Source organism: Scyliorhinus torazame, chromosome 3 (assembly GCF_047496885.1).
Source record: "Scyliorhinus torazame isolate Kashiwa2021f chromosome 3, sScyTor2.1, whole genome shotgun sequence".
NCBI classification, from domain to species: Eukaryota; Metazoa; Chordata; class Chondrichthyes; order Carcharhiniformes; family Scyliorhinidae; genus Scyliorhinus; species Scyliorhinus torazame.
This window is the reverse complement of record NC_092709.1, coordinates 32,779,066-32,800,174: the sequence shown is the minus strand read 5'-3', so window position 1 is coordinate 32,800,174 and position 21,109 is coordinate 32,779,066. Positions and strand designations below refer to the sequence as shown.

Here is a 21,109-nt window from a genome sequence, read left to right as displayed (position 1 = left end):
AAATCATACCCTTAACCTGCAATCTGGCTGCACATACTCCATGCACTATATGATAAAAATGAGCCACAGAACAGAATTCAGAAATCAAGTTCCAACATGTTGGCTTGTTACAGAGAACTATTTTCGAGGAAATGCATTGCAAATGTCAGAAAGCAATTTGTTATAAAAGTGTACATGTATCAAATCTGAAGTTTAAAGCATTGTGGCATCTCAAAAAGAGTAATAAAGGTTAATGATTTGTGTAGAAACTCTTATTAAAGTGGGTGTTAGAAATTGTGTATCTGCTCTCCTTGTCTTGTGGTTAACATTGTCTGTCCCATAAGCTGCCCTCGCACACCCTATGATCTGAAGATTGTTTTTAAATGCTTGATATGAATACCATGGCCTGGTAACTAATAGTAATAATCCCATGATAATAAGCCCTTCTGTGCTTACTGAAAACTGCTGCCATGTGGCTTTGTCCTATTTTTAATAAGGTAGATCAAAAAGCATGCCCAATGACATAAAGCCAATTGTCAGCTAATCTGCTGGCTTACTGTGTGTGAGTGAACCCAAAGCAGTTTTCATGATGAGAATTCAATCAATGACTTGAGACTCTTTCTATCATGATAAATACACAAAATAATGCAATTTGCTCTTTCCTCAATGAACAAGTCCCTGGCAATTATCTTTAAAATGTGGTACCTTGGTGTCACCCTCGAGGGTTGCAGAGGGAGAGAGAAACAGCAACAGCCGTACACAGATACAAAAGATTGACCTCTGAGCCTTCCCTCAGCTCTCTGTCAAAGCTCAGTGAGCTGTCAATCAAACTTCTTAGGTTGTCTGGGAGCTGAGGCAACCGTATCGTGTTGGTGGATGGCCCAAATCATAGAATCATCGAATCATAGAATTTACAGTGCAGAAGGAGGCCATTCGGCCCATCGAGTCTGCACCGGCCCTTGGAAAGAGCACCTCATTTAAGCCCACACCTCCACCTTATCCCCGTGACCCAGTAACCCCACCTAACCTTTTTTGGATACTAAGGGCAATTTAACATGGCCAATCCACCTAACCTGCACATCTTTGGACTGTGGGAGGAAACCGGAGCACCCGGAGGAAACCCACGCAGACACGGGGAGAACGTGCAGACTCCGCACAACCAGTGACCCTGTCCGGGAATCGAACCTGGGACCTTGGAGCTGTGAAGCAACTGTGCTAACCACTGTGCTACCGTGCCACCATTCCAATATTAAAAATGCAGTGAGCGTCCTGTTGCCTCAAAGTAATGTGCCTTTCAGTAATATCCAATGCTGTGATGGCTGGTGTAACGGCTAATTTGCCTTGAACAACAATCTGGAGTGCTTGACTCTCTGCGAGTTAACCCTGGGAGAACTGGGCTTACCTTTAGAGCAACACCATCTAAATTAAACCAACATTCCTTTCAGAGAGATTAGATGAAAATCTTGTGAATGTCACCAGGCTTTGTTCTGAGTGGACACTTTAGGAAAATCCATTCCAGTTATGATGGCAGGTTTTTGTCTGGAATGTGAATGGCAAGATAAGTGCATTTATAGAAACCCTGTTTAAACTGTGCAAGCTAAATTTCAATACTTAATTAAGTTATTGGGCTTGTGGGGCGGCACTGGGACTGCGGCGCTGAGGACCCGGGTTCGAATCCCGGCCCTGGGTCACTGTCCGTGTGGAGTTTGCACATTCTCCCATGTCTGCGTGGGTTTCACCCCCACAACCCAAAGATGTACAGGTTAGGTGATTGGCCACGCTAAATTGTCCCTTAAAAAAAATAGGAAAAAAAATAATTGGGTAGTCTACATTTAAAAAAAAAAAAACATTATTGGGCCTGTGCTCATTAGAGTTTAGAAGAATTCGAGGTGGTCTTATTAAGATTCTGAGGAGGTTTGACAGGGTAGATACTGAGAGGATATTTCCCCTCCTGGGGGAAATCCAGAACTAAGGGGCACAGTTTAGAAATTAGGGGTCTCCCATTTAAGATGGAGATGGGGAGGAATTTCTTTTCTGACGGCCGTAGTCTTTGGATTCTCCACCCCAGAGACCAGTGTAGTTAGGGTCATTGAGGATATTCAAGTTTGTGTTGGGACAGACATTTGCTCTACAAGGGGATTGAGGGTGATGGAAAAAAGTGGAGGTAAGGCCACAATCAGATCATCCATCTTATCGAGTGGCAAAGCAGACTCAGTGGGCTGAATGGCCTGTTCCTGCGTCTATTTCTTATGCTCCCATAATCTTGAGTTTTTGTTTGTGCCTTAGGTAAAAGCAATTTGACTTGGTAACTCAAAGAACTAAAGGTAGTGTGTACTACTGAAATTACATCTGTTTCTGCACATCTCCATTGTTTGCAGAATTTACTCAGTGGGCACGATTCTCTGGCTTCGTTACGCTCTCACTCAAGCAAAACGAGGCTGATGAATAGTGGGAGAGGTAAAAAATGAGAACCGCGCCAGATGCCAAACCGTTTGCGATGCAACCGGCCCACTCCCGTCGGCGAAATTGGGATCTCACCCGAGCGTGGCGAGAAACCAATTATTGCCAATTAAGCCCCATTTCCATACAATTAACGGGAGCCACCCCATATCCAACGGCCTCCTGTCATTCAGCGTCCTCCCCAGCAAGTGGTCACGCTGGCGCCGATTAGAATTCCTTTTGAAAAACTGAACCTGGCAGAATGGCTTCTGTGGGGAGCCGGGGAGGTGAGTAGCCACCTATGCTCACAGGCAAATACCCCAGGGGAGCTGGGCTTGCCACCCAAGTACTCGGCAGGGTTGCGGTCCCTCAGCTGGGTGTGGGGGACCCTGAGCTGGAGGTGGGCTGCCATGCGAGGGTGGGAGGGGGTGCTAGGAGGGCAACCAGGGAGCCAACTGCACGCGGCACCACCATGCCAACCCCTAGATTATGTGTACCCATTCCTGGGGCAACCCTGTCCCTGCCTGTCTGCCGCACCGACCATCCATAACCCCTACCGACTGCCGAGGCCTCTGTGGCTGAAGGGGCGGGGGTGGAGGAAGGGTTGTGAAGGTTTAAGGGGGTGGGTGGGGAGGGGGGGTAGATGCTCCCTTTGGGGGGAGGCACAGGTCTCGGGGGGGGGGGGGGGGGGGGCGGGGGGCATTGGTGTCTACTCATTCATGCTGCCCGGTGTAGGTCATTGACCTTCTAGCATTGGAGGCCAGTCCTCCTGGCCACACTCCCCAAGATCACTGCCACCATCACCTCGACCCAGGCGGCACTGGCTGCCCTATTGGTGACCCTCCAGAACCCTCGGGGGAACAGGACATCCCTCCTGGCCTCCACCGTGTCCAGGAGCCTCCCCAGATCTGCATCCCCAAATCTTGTGGCCTGTCTCTTTGGTGTGTATTTGACCACAATCAAGCTGTGCGCTTAAATGACTTTGTTAATGAGACAAGATGTAAGTTGTAATCCATGTTAATCTCAAAATCCGCCTGTAATTGCTGAGCTAAAGGGAGAATAAAGGACTATTGTGTCATCCATTTTGTTTCATGTTTAATGAATGTATTTTTATTGTTATTAAAATCAATTAGCGGTCCTGTGACTGTTCTTCCTCGTTTTATTAAAAAAATAAATGTTACGGTCTTTTGAACCAGGGTTCCATTCTGGAATCTTCCTGTCCAGTTACAGCATCAACTGGGATTGTAACACTTGTGAATACCAAGTGTCAGTACCTATAATTTGAGTTTTTGCTTTTCTGCAGTTTTTAAATATGGGCAGCACGGTAGCACAGTGGCTTCGCAGCTCCAGGGTCCCAGGTTCGATTCCCGGCTTGGGTCACTTGTCTGTGCGGAGTCTGCACGTTCTCCCCGTGTCCACGTGGGTTTCCTTCGGGTGCTCCGGTTTCCTCCTACAGTCCAAAGATGTGCGGGTTAGGTGGATTGGCCATGCTAAATTGCCCTTCGTGTCCAAAAAAAAGGTTAATTGGGGTTACTGGGTTGCGGGGATAGGGTGGAGGTGTGCTCTTTCCAAGGGCCGGTGCAGACCCTATGGGCTGAATGGCCTCCTTCTGCACTGTAAATTCTATGATTCTATAAATGACAGAACAGAAAATAACCCCATCCAGTTAAACTTGGTTTTGTTCACCATTGGGCAGCAATGGAAGAAAACTGTTGGTCTGAACTAGATTTGCACACCTGTCTGCTGCTCAATCTTTATAGCTGTCAGAAAAAAAGACAGCTTGGACAAGCTGGTGCTAATTGTGCCTGTATTGGAGTGCAGTGGGAACTGGGATTGAGTGATGTCCTTGTTAATCAAGATGATTCAAAGCTGAAGTAATCCAAAGGCAGCCAGCAGCTGGATGTTGCAGGTGTTAATGGATGTCTGACTGGTACAGAGTGAGTCAGTGATACTTGAAGCTTTGGGAATATTTTTATAGACTGTGTTCCTAATTCCTATTTAGTAAATGCAACGGTGATGCCTTTTGTTCTTTTCTGATACATTGAGAGAGAGAGCAAAGCTACTCTGGAATTTTGCACAAGTCACAAGAGGTCACCGCTACCAGATTGGGACAAAACAGTGTTTTTCTGACGCCAGTTCCCAGTATTATTTACAAAGCAGTAAAACCCACAGCGATGATTATTGAGGGGAAGAAAGCCCTCTTCCTTTTCCCTTTGCCTCTTCTTTGAGTTTAATCTTCAGAGGATCCTATCTTCTGAATAACCTGAAGATTGTCTTTGTGAATTGATGTGCTCGATTCTGCTCATCTGCTGCCGGGCTTTTGGAAGATGGTCCAAGGCCTCTTGGACAAAGCGGTACAATTCACCTGCAAAAAAAAAAAAGAAATGTGCAATGGTATGAAGCTGAATTAAAACCCAAAAATAAAACAGTTGAAGCACAACGGGACAAGTTAAATTGCATCTGAAAAGTAAAGATAAGCCAATATTTTATATTGTCCCTTTGTCAAAACATGGTAAGTGGCGCTAGGTTTTTTCTAAAACACAGCCAAGCATTCATCATGGGCTCAGCTTGCCAGAACTCATGGGGACTCTTTGTTAGAACTTGATAAGTGCCTCTTAACCAAGCATACATAATCGGCTCAGCAATTCAGAACCCAAATGTTAAATTCTCAAGCACCCCCAAAGTGTCAGTTAAGGCTTCCTGATAATCATTCTGTTTTCTTCTTGGTGGTAGTTTGGATTTTCTCAGCCAGATACTGATAGTTTCCTCGATCATCCTTTCTGAAGACTTAACCCCCTCCATTGGAATAAGATTTAGTGATCAAGTGAGCAAGTTTTATATTAGTAAATTCAATTCTCATTTGCACTGGACATAATTATCACTAGATTCATTAGGCTGGTACTGTAGCAGAAAGGAGCCGAACTTTCAAATTTGTGTAACCTTGTATTCAGATGAATCAGAGGCTTCTAATTTAGATTTGCAATAAGTAGAGAGGATGTTTGGAGAGGTAAACCTGACACCCTTATCAAAGGTACAAATGGGCATGTGTGTGTGAGCTATCCAGCTCGTGCTATGCCAGGTGTGGTTGTCCTCACTTGATAAGGTTGTTGTGCTATCCTGAAGCTCCGTTCGCAAGGCAGCGTGGGGGTGTTTAATCTAATGTGAAAGGTGTTTGGAAAAATATAATAAGAAACATGGCATGAACAAAATTGTGGACGTGCGCTTTCTACAAATAACAATGAATGGAATTTATTGTTTGTTGTTTAGGTTAACTGTTTAGTGGGTGTAGTTATTTTTCTTATGTGGTGGTGGTGTACTGATATTCGGGTTGATTGACCAATTGGAATTGATGATTTTGATAAATTAATTTTAACAGAAACCACTAGATGCCGTGAAATGTGTTTTTTGTGCCCTTTGTCCTTCACCATTTTTCCAATTTCCTATCGCTCCCTGATGCCTTTCCATTACGGGATTCCTGGTGCTAATCGCCCTAAAGAGTTCTTGGGTGGGATTCTCCGACCCCCCACCGGGACGGAGAATCGCCGGGGGGGGGGGCGACGTGAATCCCGACCCCGCTGGTTGCCGAATTCTCTGGCGCCGGGGATTTGGTAGGGGCGGGAATCGCGCTGCGGTGGCCGCTGGCAGCGCACCCCCCCGGCGATTCTCCGGCCCGCGATGGGCTGAGTGGCCGCCCGTTTTTTGCCGGTCCCGCCGGCGTAAATTAGAGTAGGTCCTTACCGGCGGGACCTGGCGGCGCGGCCGGCCTCCCGGGTCCTCGGGGACGCGGGGGATCTGGCCCCGGGAGGTGCGCCCACGGTGGCCTGGCCCGCGATCGGGGCCCACCGATCCACGGGCGAGCCTGTGCCGTGGGGGCACTCTATTCTTCTGCACCGGCGGCTGTAGCGGTCCGCCATGGCCGGTGCGGAGATGAAGCCCTCTGCGGATGCACTGGGATGACGCCAGCACATGCTGGCGCTCCCGCGCATGCGCCAACTCGTGCCGGCCGCCGGAGGCCCTTTGCCGCCGGTTGCCGTGGCTCCAAGCCCCTTCCCCGCCGGCCTGCGCGGCGCAAACCATTCCGGGGCCGGCCTAGCCCCTGAAGGTGCGGAGGATTCCACACCTTTGGGGCGGCCCGACGCCGGAGTGGTTCACACCACTCCTTCCCGCCAGAGTTGCCCGCCCCGCCGATTCCCGCAGAATCCCGCCCATTGTGTTTCTTGTTAGGAGGTTGTTTCATGCATTTTCTTCTGGGCTCGACCCCTGCCACCCAAGATGCCCAAGTCAGCATTCGGGGAAAACTGGGCCTCTTCCATGTCGGAGAAACAGTTAAAAGGGTTTATATTTGTGACTGTTAGGTAGACTGCAGTTTTAGTGCCATTGGGGGGAGGTGATTTGAACATGAACATTTTTAATCAAGTTAGACATTCTTTTAACATAGTGATTGGATGCCATGCAGCAGGCTCCTTTTGTCTGCTTCTCTACATCTTAACATATGGTCATTTTCGTAATTGGAGATGTTTTCTGTGTGGCGTTTTGGAGGATAGAGCCCCTTGTTTTATTGCATAGCTAGGCCATGATGACAGCTCCCATGCAGATTGTTATTAGAATCACCTTCCCGAGCGTGAAGGGAATTAATTTTGATTAAACGATCGAAGATATTAGCTGAGCTGCATGTTAAACATTCAAGTGTGACACTTCACACGGAAGCCCATCTCATGGGTCATGAAGCTGCAAAATTGAAAAGAAGGTGGGGTGCCCATACTGCAACAGTTCTCATGTAATTAAATTGCTACATTGCCATCCCACAGTATGCATATTCTCTCAGAATAAAGGTAGCAAACATTCTGAGAAGATCAGAACAAAGTGTATGTATGGTTGCTAGGACATGAGAACGCCCTCGCAAGAACAGTGGTGAATGCAGAATTCATAATAGCTTTAAGAAGAGAAGTGGCTAAATTTTTTTTTTAAGCTTTGACAAGCTGCAGGGGAAGGGAATGGAAACGGACCATGTGTGTTGTCTCAAATAAAAATGTTTTTGCACCAGTGCGGATGTTCCTGCATAGGTTGGCCATTTTGGAGGGGAGGGATTGGACGAGATGTGCTTGGTCCTGCGCTTTATGCATAGTTGCCAAACATCAGCATTCAGAGCAAAGGGTTTATGAATTTCTCCTTTGAGACTGTGGCTTCTGAAGTAATATTTCTGTCGGCAACTCGAGGAAGGTGGAGATTTGTGTCTTCTGTGCAAATGGACATTGTGCACTTGAGAGAAAAAACAAACTCTATGGAGTGAAAGTCAGTGTCGGAAATGCCGGTTGAGATGCCAGTGCCACGAGTGGAGTGGACGGATTGGGTTCAGTCTGGAGACTCCAGCGCCAAGGCAAGCAGAAAAGAGAGCGTGGTGATGGAAGTGAGCAGACGGGGAAGGAAACCCGATGTGAGGGGGAAGGTGCAGCCAGAGAGAATTGACGGAAGAAGGTGGCGAACATCAGAGGGCTTTGCAGCTGTGAAGGATAATGAAGAGAAGAAGGATGCACGGAAGAAAACAATATTCCACATTACAATATCGGAAAGGTATCTGAGTCAATTGCATATTATGACCCTCTTACAAAGGAGTGCACCCTGAAAGCCATAACACGTACCTTAAGGCATGTGTGTGTACCTCGATTATATTCAGTGGTAATTTTCTTTTAACTGCTGGCAGTGCATTTATTTTTCCAGCTTGGAAACAACAATTGATTGCATTGAGTTTTCTCATTTAAATAGTTCAGTCTCTCTGACAGCGTGATTGGGGTGACAAATGAGACTACACAAGCAATTTGATAAAAGTGCACAATTGGACTGAACTTTTTTAATAGGCAAGAAACGGCGGCAAAATGACAGCACATGCGCGACAGGGGAAGAATCACAGGGTACTTAATAATGCAAAACAAAATCACCATAAGTGTCAAAAATGTCAAAGTCGTCCGGGTATGGTGCAGAGCTCATCCCTCAACGGGCGCCCCCCCCCCCCCCCCCCCCCCCAAACCTCACACCAGCAAAATATATACAAATTGCACCAAAGAGCACATTCCTTACTTTTTTTTTGCATCATTTTTGTCCTTTACTACCTATAGTGCACTTAAGGGCTTGTTATGTCTGGACGCAGCTTAAAGCATGACAGATTAATGTCCCACTGCGCTTTTTATTTTGGCAAGTCTTGTTTCGATGCACCAGGCCTGCGTTTTCATCAAGTGGTGGAATGTGACCCCTAAATGTATTTCCTGAAATTCCGTATAATTAAAAGGAAGCTGACATATTTGCTCACCTTGGTCGAAGGCCTTTAATGAGGGATATCTTTCCGACGGATGCCACTTTTTGAGTTAGCAATTCTTTTGGAGGGGCCTGTCAGCTTTCCTGACTTTATGGGATGACATTTCTGACAGATTTGGCCTTGTGCTCCGAATCCAGGATCATGATTCCTTGTCAATAACAGAACAGAAGCATGCTGGTGTCTGGAGGCCGAGCCATCTCGAGGGATGTGATTATTGTAACTTTTCACACCTCCTTAAAGTTATTTGAGATTAGCTGCAATTGTCATGTCAAAGTGCCAGCATTATGGAATGCCTCTTATTAAAATTACCATTACATTGCCTAAATTGATTCGGCACTTGATCTAATGTGCTCCTTTTATGGGGATTTAATGAACCCTTCTTAAAAGATCCAGATGTTGTTGAATGTTTTTAGATGCTGATTAGGATCCCTCTATTATATTCGGGCAAGATTCATTTACCTCCGACATCGATCTTGCCAAGAGCTGGATACTTTTTCTTGGAGTCAGTAGAAAATGAGACATGGGCCTGATCTGATTTTTCCTCATGCTATTAACCCCGATGTGTTCACCATGCGAGAGTGTCTCAAAACCCCAAAGGATAACTTGAAACACTGTTCTTAATAATGTATTTTAGTTTGGAATAATGTGAGGAACAATGTACAACCAATGAGGAACCAGTCCAGTTGTTGTGTAAACAGTCGATAAAGAATACTTATGAAAGTAAAAGAAAAGAAAAACACACAACAAAAGACTAATATATATTAGACATTTAGCTGCTGTTGTATAGAGTCAAAGGTTCTGCTTCTTTACAAACACCTTTATTTCACTTAAACAGACTGCACAAAACTCAATCCTCACACCACCTGACACAAAGGCCACCTGAAGCCTCTTTACATATCAGTGTTAATTATTGGATACTTAACATAAATGAGACAACTAATTGGAATGTCTCTTAACCCATAACTTAACAATATACACTATGACACTTAAGTATATGAATACCCAAGTACCGTTTTATTTGACGTTACCTCTTGACGTATACCCATCTTCCCTGAACTCCCTGAAACATCGCTTTTCCCAAGTTTAGTAATTCTGTAGGTTAAATTCAGTTAGTAGTTACCACACAATGTCACCTAGGTGATCAAGTCTGGGAAAATGCCTCTTCTTGGTTCAGCGAAGGCACAAAATTGCATCTTTTAGTTGATAATATCTGCAATATGCCTTGGCTCTAAATGTTTATGGAACAGGCCTCCATGGCTCGTACCAAAGATGGAACTGGCCTGTCTGAGTTTTGGATGGAGAACTAGCCGACTTTCCCAATGAATGTGCTAACAGTTATATTGTTCAGTCTCTTTGATGTCCCCCTCTGTGGATTCTGCTGTCTACCTCTCTCAAATTGCTTGCCTTTAGAAGTTAGCATTTGTACAGCCTCACTGATCTCTGGGAACAATGTTTCTGATATGGCAATTTGCACCTCAATGTCTCTGGACTCCTGCCAATCTTGTTACTGGGCAAGTCTCACCTCATTATTCCTCTAGATGTCTGCTAGTCTTGTTACTTGGTCTGTTTTTTGATTTTCATCTCAAGTTCATTATTAATCTCGTTAACTTCCCACATTCCTAACGATGCGATGACCTCTCACTGTAGTCGGGCAGTAAGCTGTTCGTGTAAACTCAATTAACTCTCATACGAAATTGGCATGCAGTCGCCAAATTATATCAGATTGAATGGATTGCTCATGTGCATCATGCACCCAACACAAAACTGGAATACAGAGTCAAAACAGGCGAGTGGAAATACCTGTTTAATAGCCAATTAAGTTAATTCTAAGTATTTATTTAAGTAAGATTGCAAAAAAAAAATGATAAGGTGTTTCTTTAATTTGGGTTAAAAATAAAAAGAAACAGGAAACTGTACCATCTGTCCCTGGTGCCAAGTCAGTAATGGGAAGACAAGCTGATATCCAATCCAACATGTAAAATTGCAGCATGCTGGTACAAACAGAAATATTCCAGTCGACCCTCATTACATTGCTTTATAGGACTGAAAGCTCTCCCCCGATTTACCTAGTAAGCAGAAACGAGACGGTAACCAAGAGATGAAAGGGAGAGGAAGGGAGTTTTAAAAAAAAATGAGGTGCTGTGAGTCAGCCAAGAAAGTCCCAGCACTTATAGCTTCATTCTATAGCCTTTGATGTCAGGTCTCTTAAGCTTATGTTAAAAGATAGAAAGTATTTCAGAGTTGTTTAAAAGTAATACTTTCTCCAATCATGATTACTCTGACGGTATACTTGATATTTTCAAGATGCAAGGCTGATATCATATCTTCCACCCATGCAGGTGCCTTGGGTGGTGAGGGAGAGCCCCAGTTGAATAATATTCGCCTCCTGGCTATTAAAGGAGCAAAGGCAAGACCAACCGCCTTCACTCCCGAGTGAAAGATGTGGGGGGGGGGGGATCGATACCCCAAATATTGCAACCAGCGGGCAAGGTTCTGGGGTTATCAGCAAAACTTGGATATTGTGTCGATAAAGGAAAGTCATGCATCCAATAAGCTTGGGGCAAGACCAAAACGCATGCGTGTGGTTAGGTACATGTGGTGTAAGTAAGCAGTGGCCACACTTGTTTCAACAAGTACGTCTTTTGGGACTTGTGGGAGGAAACCAGAGCACCCGGAGGAAACCCACGCAGAGACAGGGAGAACGTGCAGACTCCACACAGACAGTGACCCAAGCCGGGAATCGAACCTCGGACCCTGGTGCTTATGTGAAGCAACAGAGCTAACCACTGTGCTACTATACTGCCTACTGCACGCTACAATGGTCTTTAAATGAATCAACTTTGTACATTGTTATCCTGTTGGGATGCATAAATTCAAGCTTAGGATCCTTCTTCTAGACTTTTGGGCTCTGTTAAGAATCATAGAATTTACAGTCCAGAAGGAGGCCATTCGGCCCATCAAGTCTGCACCGGCTCTTTGAAAGAGCACCCTACCCAAGCCCACCCCTCCACCCTATCCCCACAACCCAGTAACCCAACCCAACACTAAGGTCAATTTTGGACACTAAGGGCAATTTAGCATGACCAATCCACCTAACCTGCACATCTTTGGACTGAGGGGGGGGGGGGCTCCTTCACAAGGGGGGGGGCCTCCGATGGGGTCTGGCCTGCGATCGTGGCCCCCCCCCCCCCCCCCCCCCCGGGCCTACTTTCTGGCGCGGCCGGCCCCTGAACACCAACGCCATGTTGAGTCGGGGCTGGCGCGCTAAAGAATCCCCCGCACATGCGCAGGTTGCTGCGGCCCAACTGCGCCTGCGTGGCTTGGCGCGGCGCCCATTTGGCGCTGTGAAAGAAGGCTGGAGCGGCTTGAACCACTCCAGCATCGTTCTGGCCCCCTGTAGGGGCCCGAATCGGTCGGACCCGGCCCCGGTTTGCGCCGTCGTGAAACGCGACGGCGTTCACGACGGCACGAACACTTGGGCTCCATATTGGAGAATCGCCCCCCACGTTTGGCCTGTATAATGTGTTTGTTTATGGTTGAACGCATTGACTTTGTTCAAGTGTTTCTTTACATAGGTAACTGTTATTTTGATGTCCAAACCAACTGATCTATGATTTTCATGAAATAATGGACAGAATTGCAGAAGCCAAAACAATCCCACATTATGGATAAGAGTAAGATTTGTTCACTGTAAATCAGTGATGCTTATAGAATTCCTGCAGTGCAGAAGGAGGCCATTTGGCCCACTGAGTTCACACCGACACTCTGAAAGAGGACCCCACCCAGGCCCACTCTCCCACCCTATCCCCATAACCCCACCTAACCTGCACATCTTTGGACTGTGGGAGGAAACTGAAGCACCCGAAGGAAACCCACTGGGAGAAAGTCCGGACTCCACACGGACTGTCACCCAAGGCCGGGACTGAACCCGGATCCCTGGAACTATGAGGCAGCAGTACTAACCACTGTGCCATGGTGTCGCTTATCATGGCCTTGTATGTAAAAAAACAACAACTGGTGAACAATAAGCCTCATATTTCAATGTGTAAATAAGGATGATTCAATGAAGGTTAAAAGTGAGAAGGAAATTGGTGCAATGTTAGAGTTACTTACGAGTAGATTTTGGTGTGCCCAGTCTGTAGTTGCGCATGTTTTTGAGCCTCACTGCTCAATAAGGAGAGGGAAGGTTACTAAGGAAGTGTTTACGGAGCCACATATGCCCATTGGCCGTTCTCCGAGATGGTGCCAGTGCTGACCATACGTAGAAATGTTACACTAATTACAATGGAAATAATCGTTACAAATGATTCTTTTAAGCCACACTATCTTCCTCTTCACTACAGGATTTCCCCTCAGCCAGCAGGAGACACAAACTGTGAATTCAAGCCATTGCATCATTTAAAAAAAATAGGTGGGAGATGATACATGTTAACAAATACAATCCATGTTTATTTTGGTTTTTACTCAGCAAGTTCTTTGGGGAAAGAACAGCGAATAATTTTCAGATGAAGCATCAACCGTTCTCATGCGCGTAGGCCAAAAGTATGTTTTGGATGGTTTCTTTTAATGAGAGTGCAGCATGTTAGGTGGAACGCTGTTCATTTATTGGACTAAGATTTGTGCAGGAGAGCCTTTGAGCGAGGGGAGGCTTGAAACCAGTTGTTGGCAGAAGTGATCACTAGGGATTTAGCAAAGCCGCCAGGGATTTGTAGCTGGAGAAAATAGAATGCCTGTCAATGCATTTTGGAGAAAAGGTCATAACTGTTAACACTGACTGATAATGTGTCTGCATGATACTGTAGAAAACCTTCAGATGATGTGAATGGTATCCTACTGACAGCCACAGCACAAATACATTGCGAGTAAGGCATAAACTATGCCACTCAATTAGTGATTGCTCGCGAGATAAGTGACAAAGTGCATTACTGAGAGGTAACTCCGGAAAGCTGAGAAAAAAACATAGATTGCATTTGTTAATACGTATTATCTCCTACCTATTTATTTTTGCCTGTCTAGGCTCCATGCATTTCCTTTGGCGCGCGTGGAGAGGGTGGTGCCTCACTCTCTCTCTCTCCTCAAGGACAAGCTGCCTCTTGCAACCACCGCAAATGCCCTTAATCAGTGACTCAGCAGGAATTGTACACGACTTGATAGCGTAATTGTGTGAATTTTAACTACCTTTAGAACAAGAGCTCGGTGCCTATTTTTTTTAACAAATAGACAGCCCAACTTACATTCTGCATGATTTTCTTCACCATTGGCTTAAGTTGGAAGGAATATGTGTTAGCATACCAGTACTTGAACTGTTTATTTGGTGGACTGGATGTCTGACAGGCACAGACAATCATTATTATGGCCAGAATCCTTTGCCTCTGCAAGAGCTGAGGAAGGAGGTGGGTGAACTTGAGCCATACATCGCCTTCCCGCCTGCATAGATATTAAGTTCTGGATGGGAAGACCCATGGTCGACCTTACCATCCTGGCTCCATTTGAGTCCCTATTTGGCCAATTAATGACCACTAAAGGGCCTCTTCTTGCGTCTGCTGCTATATTCCCAGCTTCAGGTGGGCCTGCCGACATGTGGCCTACACAACTTGTAAACGTAGGCTGCATGGCAGCTGGAGGCAGGGGGTGGGTTTTTTCCCTTGGTCTGCAAAACTTTGTGAATGATCGAGGACATGGAACTGAAGAAAGGCCACTGACACCACTACACCCTTGCCCTTGCTGCTGACCCCGTGGAAAGAAACCCTCCGACCAAACCGGAGTACCCAGAGGTAACCCACGCAGACAGGGAGAGAAAGTGCAAACGCCGCATAAACAGTGATCCAAGCCGGGAATCGAACCTGGGACCCTGGAGCTGTGAAGCAACTGTGCTAACCACTGTGTCCCTCTAGGGATCCTGGGACTCTGGTGCGTGATGCTGTTCTGGCAGCAGCCATCGCCTCTTCTGTGGCGCTGCTGAGTGCACGAGGTACCGACGTCTGGTTGGCTAGGCTGGCAGCTCTTGACGGGAGGAAAGTCATCTTCCGGGGTCCTCAGTCTGGAGGAATACCAGCCAACGTCCATTCAACTGCCTGATGGGCAGAATATCTGGCAGGCCTTCCTCCTCTGACGCAGCACAGGTGCCTCACCGCTTTTTTAGGCAGCGAGCCAGACACCCGCTGAGAATGGAGAATCTTCCCTTCTGCTTGAGTCTCTAAACCAAACTACTGGCCAAACTACAGTTTCTGTTTGTCTGTTGCTACATTTTCCCCTGTTGGAACATAACTGTACTTGGTGAAACCCAGAGGTTTGTGAAGAGACAATCAGCAGAATTTTCGAGCCCCACCATTGGCAACACGTGTTGCTGGTGGGGCCCCAAGCACCCGGCCACAGTAAAGGGACATGTAAGGCTGCACAGTAGTTGTATTAACATTGAATCAGCTAGATAAATGCAGATAGTGAACATGACAATTTCTGGTTGTTTCCTATCAGGGGCCTGCTACCTCTGAGAGAATTATTTTGAAGAGTTATTTGGAGCTAAATGGGAAAATTACAAGCCTCAGTGACTAGCCTATTTTTCCAGGCCAGACCAATGAATCTGGGTGACTGACATAAAAAATACCCTTGAGTAATTTAGCTCTGCTACATCAGGGCATTAACCCAGCCAGAACGAATCGATTCAGTTAAAATCTCCACCTTGGAGGCAACTCAAAGAATCTGGGCTTGATGTCTTAGCAAAGATAGTAGCCTGTTGACCATGAATTTGTGGAAGCAGCTGTACAATAATATTAATCTCGGACTTCCGGGTGCGGCGATGACCAGCTGAGTCGCACGTTTCGGCAGCTCCCGGTGGAACGGACTTTTGGGCTCTTAATAAGAGCCCCAACGGCAATTTTAACGGCTAAAAGTACTATGCGGTGAACCAGAAGGGAATCCCCCCTGGATACGGATGAAAAAAGGAGAGGAAGGTGGCCGGATTGCGGTGGATCCTTTAGAGCAGCGGCAAGGAAGGCAAGCAAAAACCAAGATGGCGTCGGAAGGTGGCAGTTTAATATGGGGCCCTGAACAACACGAGTTTTTGAAACGCTGCGTGGAAGAACTCAAAAAGGAAATGAAGAAGGAGCTGTTGGCCCCGATATTACAGGCGATCGAAGGGCTAAAGGAGGAGCAAAAGACCCAGGAGCGGGAGCTTCGGGTCGTGAAGGCAAAGGCTGCCGAGAATGAGGACGACATACAAGGCCTGGTGGTGAAGACGGAGATGCACGAGGCACACCATAAACGATGTGGAAAGGCTGGAGGTGCTGGAGAACAACGCGAGGAGGAACAACCTAAGGATTCTTGGTCTTCCTGAAGGTGCGGAGGGAGCTGACGTCGGGGCATATGTGAGCACGATGCTGCACTCGTTAATGGGAGCGGAGGCCCCGGCGGGTCTGCTGGCGAGGACCGAGAGCAGGAGAAATTCCTAGAGCCATAGTGGTGAGATTCCTCCGTTTTAAGGACAAAGAGATGGTCCTTAGATGGGCAAAGAAAACTCGGAGCAGTAAGTGGGAGAACGCGGTGATCCGCGTATACCAAGACTGGAGTGCGGAGGTGGCGAGAAGGAGGGCGGGCCAAGGCGGTGCTTCACAAAAAGAAGATAAAATTCGGAATGCTGCAACCGGCAAGACTGTGGGTCACATATCGAGGGAGGCACCACTACTTTGAGACGGCGGATGAGGCGTGGACTTTTACCGTGGAAGAAAAATTGGAATGAGCGGGTTATTTTTTTTAAAAAAAAGAACGTTTGAAACAAAGTGGTGGGGCGAGTATGGGGGCGAAGAGGGGGGTAAAAAGGGGGGAAAGAGGAGTTTTATGTTATTAATCCTGCGATGTGGTAACTTTTCTCTCTTCCACAGGAGGTGGTGGGGGGAGGAAAGGAGGTGGAGGAGATAGGGCGTTGGCCATTGGGGGCGGGGCCAAGGGGGAAGCACGGGCTCGGTTCCCGCGCTATGATAATCATGGCGGGAATAGGGAAGCAGGAAGGAGGGGGCGTCGCACGGTGCGAGCCGAGGTCACGGGGGGAAGCCGAGGTCGGCCAGAGTTTGCTGACTTCTGGGAGCAACATGGGGGGTGTAACTACGCTCGTGGGGGATCTAGCGGGGGGGGTGGGAGGGGGGAATTATTGGGCTGCTGCTGCTGGGGAGAGGGGGGAGCTGGCATGGGGTGGGATGGGCGGGGGGGCACCGCCTGGGGGGGACACAGCTGCGTGGGAACCGGGTGAGGAGCTGGAAAAAGGGGATGGCTAATCGACAAGGGGGGGGGTAAAAAGCCCCCCAACCCAGCTGATCACGTGGAATGTGAGAGGGCTGAACGGGCCGATAAAGAGGGCACGGGTACTCGCACACCTGAAGAAACTTAAGGCAGACGTGGTTATGTTACAGGAAATGCACTTGAAACTGATAGACCAAGTGAGACTACGCAAAGGTTGGGTGGGGCAGGTGTTCCATTCGGGGCTAGATGCGAAAAACAGGGGGGTGGCTATATTAGTGGGGAAGCAGGTAATGTTTGAGGCAAAGACTATAGTGGCGGATAGCGGGGGCAGATACGTGATGGTGAGTGGCAAACTACAGGGGGAGACGGTGGTTTTGGTAAACGTATATGCCCCGAACTGGGATGATGCCAATTTTATGAGGCGTATGCTAGGACGCATCCCGGACCTAGAGGTGGGAAAGTTGGTATTGGGGGGAGATTTCAATACGGTGTTGGAACCAGGGCTGGACAGGTCGAGGTCCAGGACTGGAAGGAGGCCGGCAGCAGCCAAGGTGCTTAAAGATTTTATGGAGCAGATGGGAGGAGTAGACCCGTGGAGATTTAGCAGACCTAGGAGTAAGGAGTTTTCGTTTTTCTCCGATGTCCACAAAGTCTATTCGCGAATAGACTTTTTTGTTTTGGGATGGGCGTTGATCCCGAAGGTGAAGGGAACGGAGTATACGGCTATAGCCATTTTGGATCACGCTCCACATTGGGTGGACTTGGAGATAGGGGAGGAAACAGAAGGGCGCCCACCCTGGAGAATGGACATGGGACTAATGGCAGATGAGGGGGTGTGTCTAAGGGTGAAGGGGTGCATTGAAAAGTACTTGGAACTCAATGATAATGGGGAGGTCCAGGTGGGAGTGGTCTGGGAGGCGCTGAAGGCAGTGGTTAGAGGGGAGCTGATATCAATAAGGGCACATAAAGGAAAGCAGGAGAGTAGGGAACGGGAGCGGTTTCTGCAAGAACTTCTGAGGGTGGACAGGCAATATGCGGAGGCACCGGAGGAGGGACTGTACAGGGAAAGGCAAAGGCTACACGTAGAATTTGACTTGCTGACAACGGGTACTGCAGAGGCACAGTGGAGGAAGGCACAGGGTGTACAGTACGAATATGGGGAGAAGGCGAGCAGGTTGCTGGCCCACCAATTGAGGAAAAGGGGAGCAGCGAGGGAAATAGGGGGAGTGAGGGATGAGGAAGGAGAGATGGAGCGGGGAGCGGAGAGAGTGAATGGAGTGTTCAAGGCATTTTATAAAAAATTATACGAAGCTCAACCCCTGGATGGGAGGGAGAGAATGATGGGCTTTCTGGACCGGCTGGAATTTCCCAAGGTGGAGGAGCAGGAAAGGGTGGGACTGGGAGCACAGATTGAAATAGAGGAAGTAGTGAAAGGAATTAGGAGCATGCAGGCGGGGAAGGCTCCGGGACCGGATGGATTCCCAGTTGAATTTTACAGAAAATATGTGGACTTGCTCGCCCCGCTACTGATGAGGACCTTTAATGAGGCAAAGGAAAGGGGACAGCTGCCCCTGACTATGTCTGAGGCAACGATATCGCTTCTCCTAAAGAAGGAAAAGGACCCGCTGCAATGCGGGTCCTATAGACCTATTTCCCTCCGAAATGTAGATGCTAAGATTCTGGCCAAGGTAATGGCAATGAGGATAGAGGATTGTGTCCCGAGGGTGGTCCATGAGGACCAAACTGGGTTTGTGAAGGGGAGACAGCTGAATACGAATATACGGAGGCTGCTAGGGGTAATGATGATGCCCCCACCAGAGGGGGAAGCGGAGATAGTGGTGGCGATGGATGCCGAGAAAGCATTTGATAGAGTGGAGTGGGATTATTTGTGGGAGGTGTTGAGGAGAATTGGTTTTGGAGATGAGTATGTTGGATGGGTGCAGCTGTTGTATAGGGCCCCAGTGGCGCGTGTGGTCACGAATGGACGGGGATCTGCATACTTTCGGCTCCATAGAGGGACAAGGCAGGGATGCCCTCTGTCCCCATTATTGTTTGCACTGGCGATTGAGCCCCTGGCAATAGCATTGAGGGGTTCCAAGAAGTGGAGGGGAGTACTTAGAGGAGGAGAAGAACACCGGGTATCTCTGTATGCGGATGATTTGTTGTTATATGTAGCGGACCCGGCGGAGGGGATGCCAGAGATAATGCGGACACTTCGGGAGTTTGGAGAATTCTCAGGATATAAACTGAACATGGGGAAAAGTGAGTTGTTTGTGGTGCATCCAGGGGAGCAGAGCAGAGAAATAGAGGAAGGTAACAAGGGACCTTCCGCTGAGGAAGGTAACAAGGGACTTTCGTTACTTGGGGATCCAGATAGCCAAGAATTGGGGTACATTGCATAGGTTAAATTTAACGCGATTGGTGGAACAAATGGAGGAGGACTTCAAGAGATGGGACATGGTATCCCTGTCACTGGCAGGGAGGGTGCAGGCGGTTAAAATGGTAGTCCTCCCGAGATTCCTCTTTGTGTTTCAGTGCCTCCCGGTGGTGATCATGAAGGCTTTTTTCAAAAGGATCGAAAAGAGTATCATGAGTTGTGTGTGGGCCGGGAAGACCCCGAGAGTGAGGAAGGGATTCTTACAGCGTAGTAGGGATAGGGGGGGGCTGGCACTACCGAGCCTAAGTGAGTGCTACTGGGCCGCCAATATCTCAATGGTGAGTAAGTGGATGGGAGAAGAGGAGGGAGTGGCGTGGAAGAGATTGGAGAGGGCGTCCTGTAGGGGGACTAGCCTACAAGCTATGGTGACGGCCCCATTGCCGTTATCACCGAAGAAATACACCACAAGCCCGGTGGTGGTGGTGACTTTGAAAATTTGGGGACAGTGGAGACGGCATAGGGGAAAGACGGGAGCCTTGGTGGGGTCCCCGATAAGAAATAACCATAGGTTTGCCCTGGGGAGAATGGATGGGGGATTTGGAATATGGCAAAGAGCAGGAGTAACGCAACTGAAAGATCTGTTTGATTTGGATGGGAAGTTCGCAAGTCTGGGAGCGCTGACCGAGAAATATGGGTTGCCCCAAGGGAATGCATTCCGGTATATGCAACTGAGGGCTTTTGCGAGGCAACAGGTGAGGGAATTACTGCAGCTCCCGACGCATGAGGTGCAGGACAGAGTGATCTCAAAGACATGGGTGGGGGACGGTAAGGTGTCAGATATATATAGGGAAATGAGGGACGAGGGGGAGATTATGGTAGATGAGCTGAAAGGGAAATGGGAAGAAGAGCTGGGGGAGGAGATTGAGGAGGGGCTGTGGGCGGATGCCCTAAGTAGGGTAAACTCATCGTCCTCGTGTGCCAGGCTAAGCCTGATTCAATTTAAGGTGTTACACAGGGCGCATATGACTGGAGCACGGCTCAGTAAACTTTTGGGGGTAGAGGATAGGGGTGCGAGATGCTCGAGAAGCCCAGCGAATCACACCCACATGTTTTGGTCATGTCCGGCACTACAGGGGTTCTGGGTGGGGGTGACAAAGGTGCTTTCGAAAGTAGTGGGGGTCCAGATCGAACCAAGCTGGGGGTTGGCTCTATTTGGGGTTGCACAAGAGCCGGGAGTGCAGGAGGCGAGAGAGGCCGATGTTTTGGCCTTTGCGTCCCTTGTAGCCCGGCGCAGGATACTGTTGATGTGGAAGGAAGCCAAGCCCCCGGGGGTGGAGACCTGGATAAATGACATGGCAGGGTTTATAAAGCTGGAACGGATTAAGTTCGTCCTAAAGGGATCGGCTCAAGGGTTCACCAGGCGGTGGCAACCGTTCGTCGAATACCTCACAGAAAGATAGAGCGAATGGAAAAGAAGAAGGCAGCAGCAGCAGCCCGGGGGGTGGGGGGGGAGGAACCAGAAGGACTCTCAGGGTTGTTAATATATATGTATAATATGTATAGGTCGTTGCTATAAATAATTGTATATTGGACTGTTAAATCATATTTTTGGAGAGTGTTTATCTGAGACAAGGCAGTTGCCATTTAGTTTTCGTTTTTGTTATATATTATTTATTCTTTGTTTATAAAACAGGTCATTGTTATTTATACTGTTATATTATTGTGTAAAGGATACACAATGTACTGTGATGGTTGACCAAAAATTTTCAATA

At 47.9% G+C, this 21,109-nt stretch overlaps 1 protein-coding gene across 7 annotated transcripts in view; it reads left to right on the top strand.

Moving 5' to 3' along the window:
- The window catches only part of LOC140408399 (serine/threonine-protein phosphatase 2A 55 kDa regulatory subunit B gamma isoform), a 495,785-nt gene that overhangs the window by 374,629 nt on the left and 100,047 nt on the right, over window positions 1-21,109 (top strand). The window lies entirely within an intron of this gene.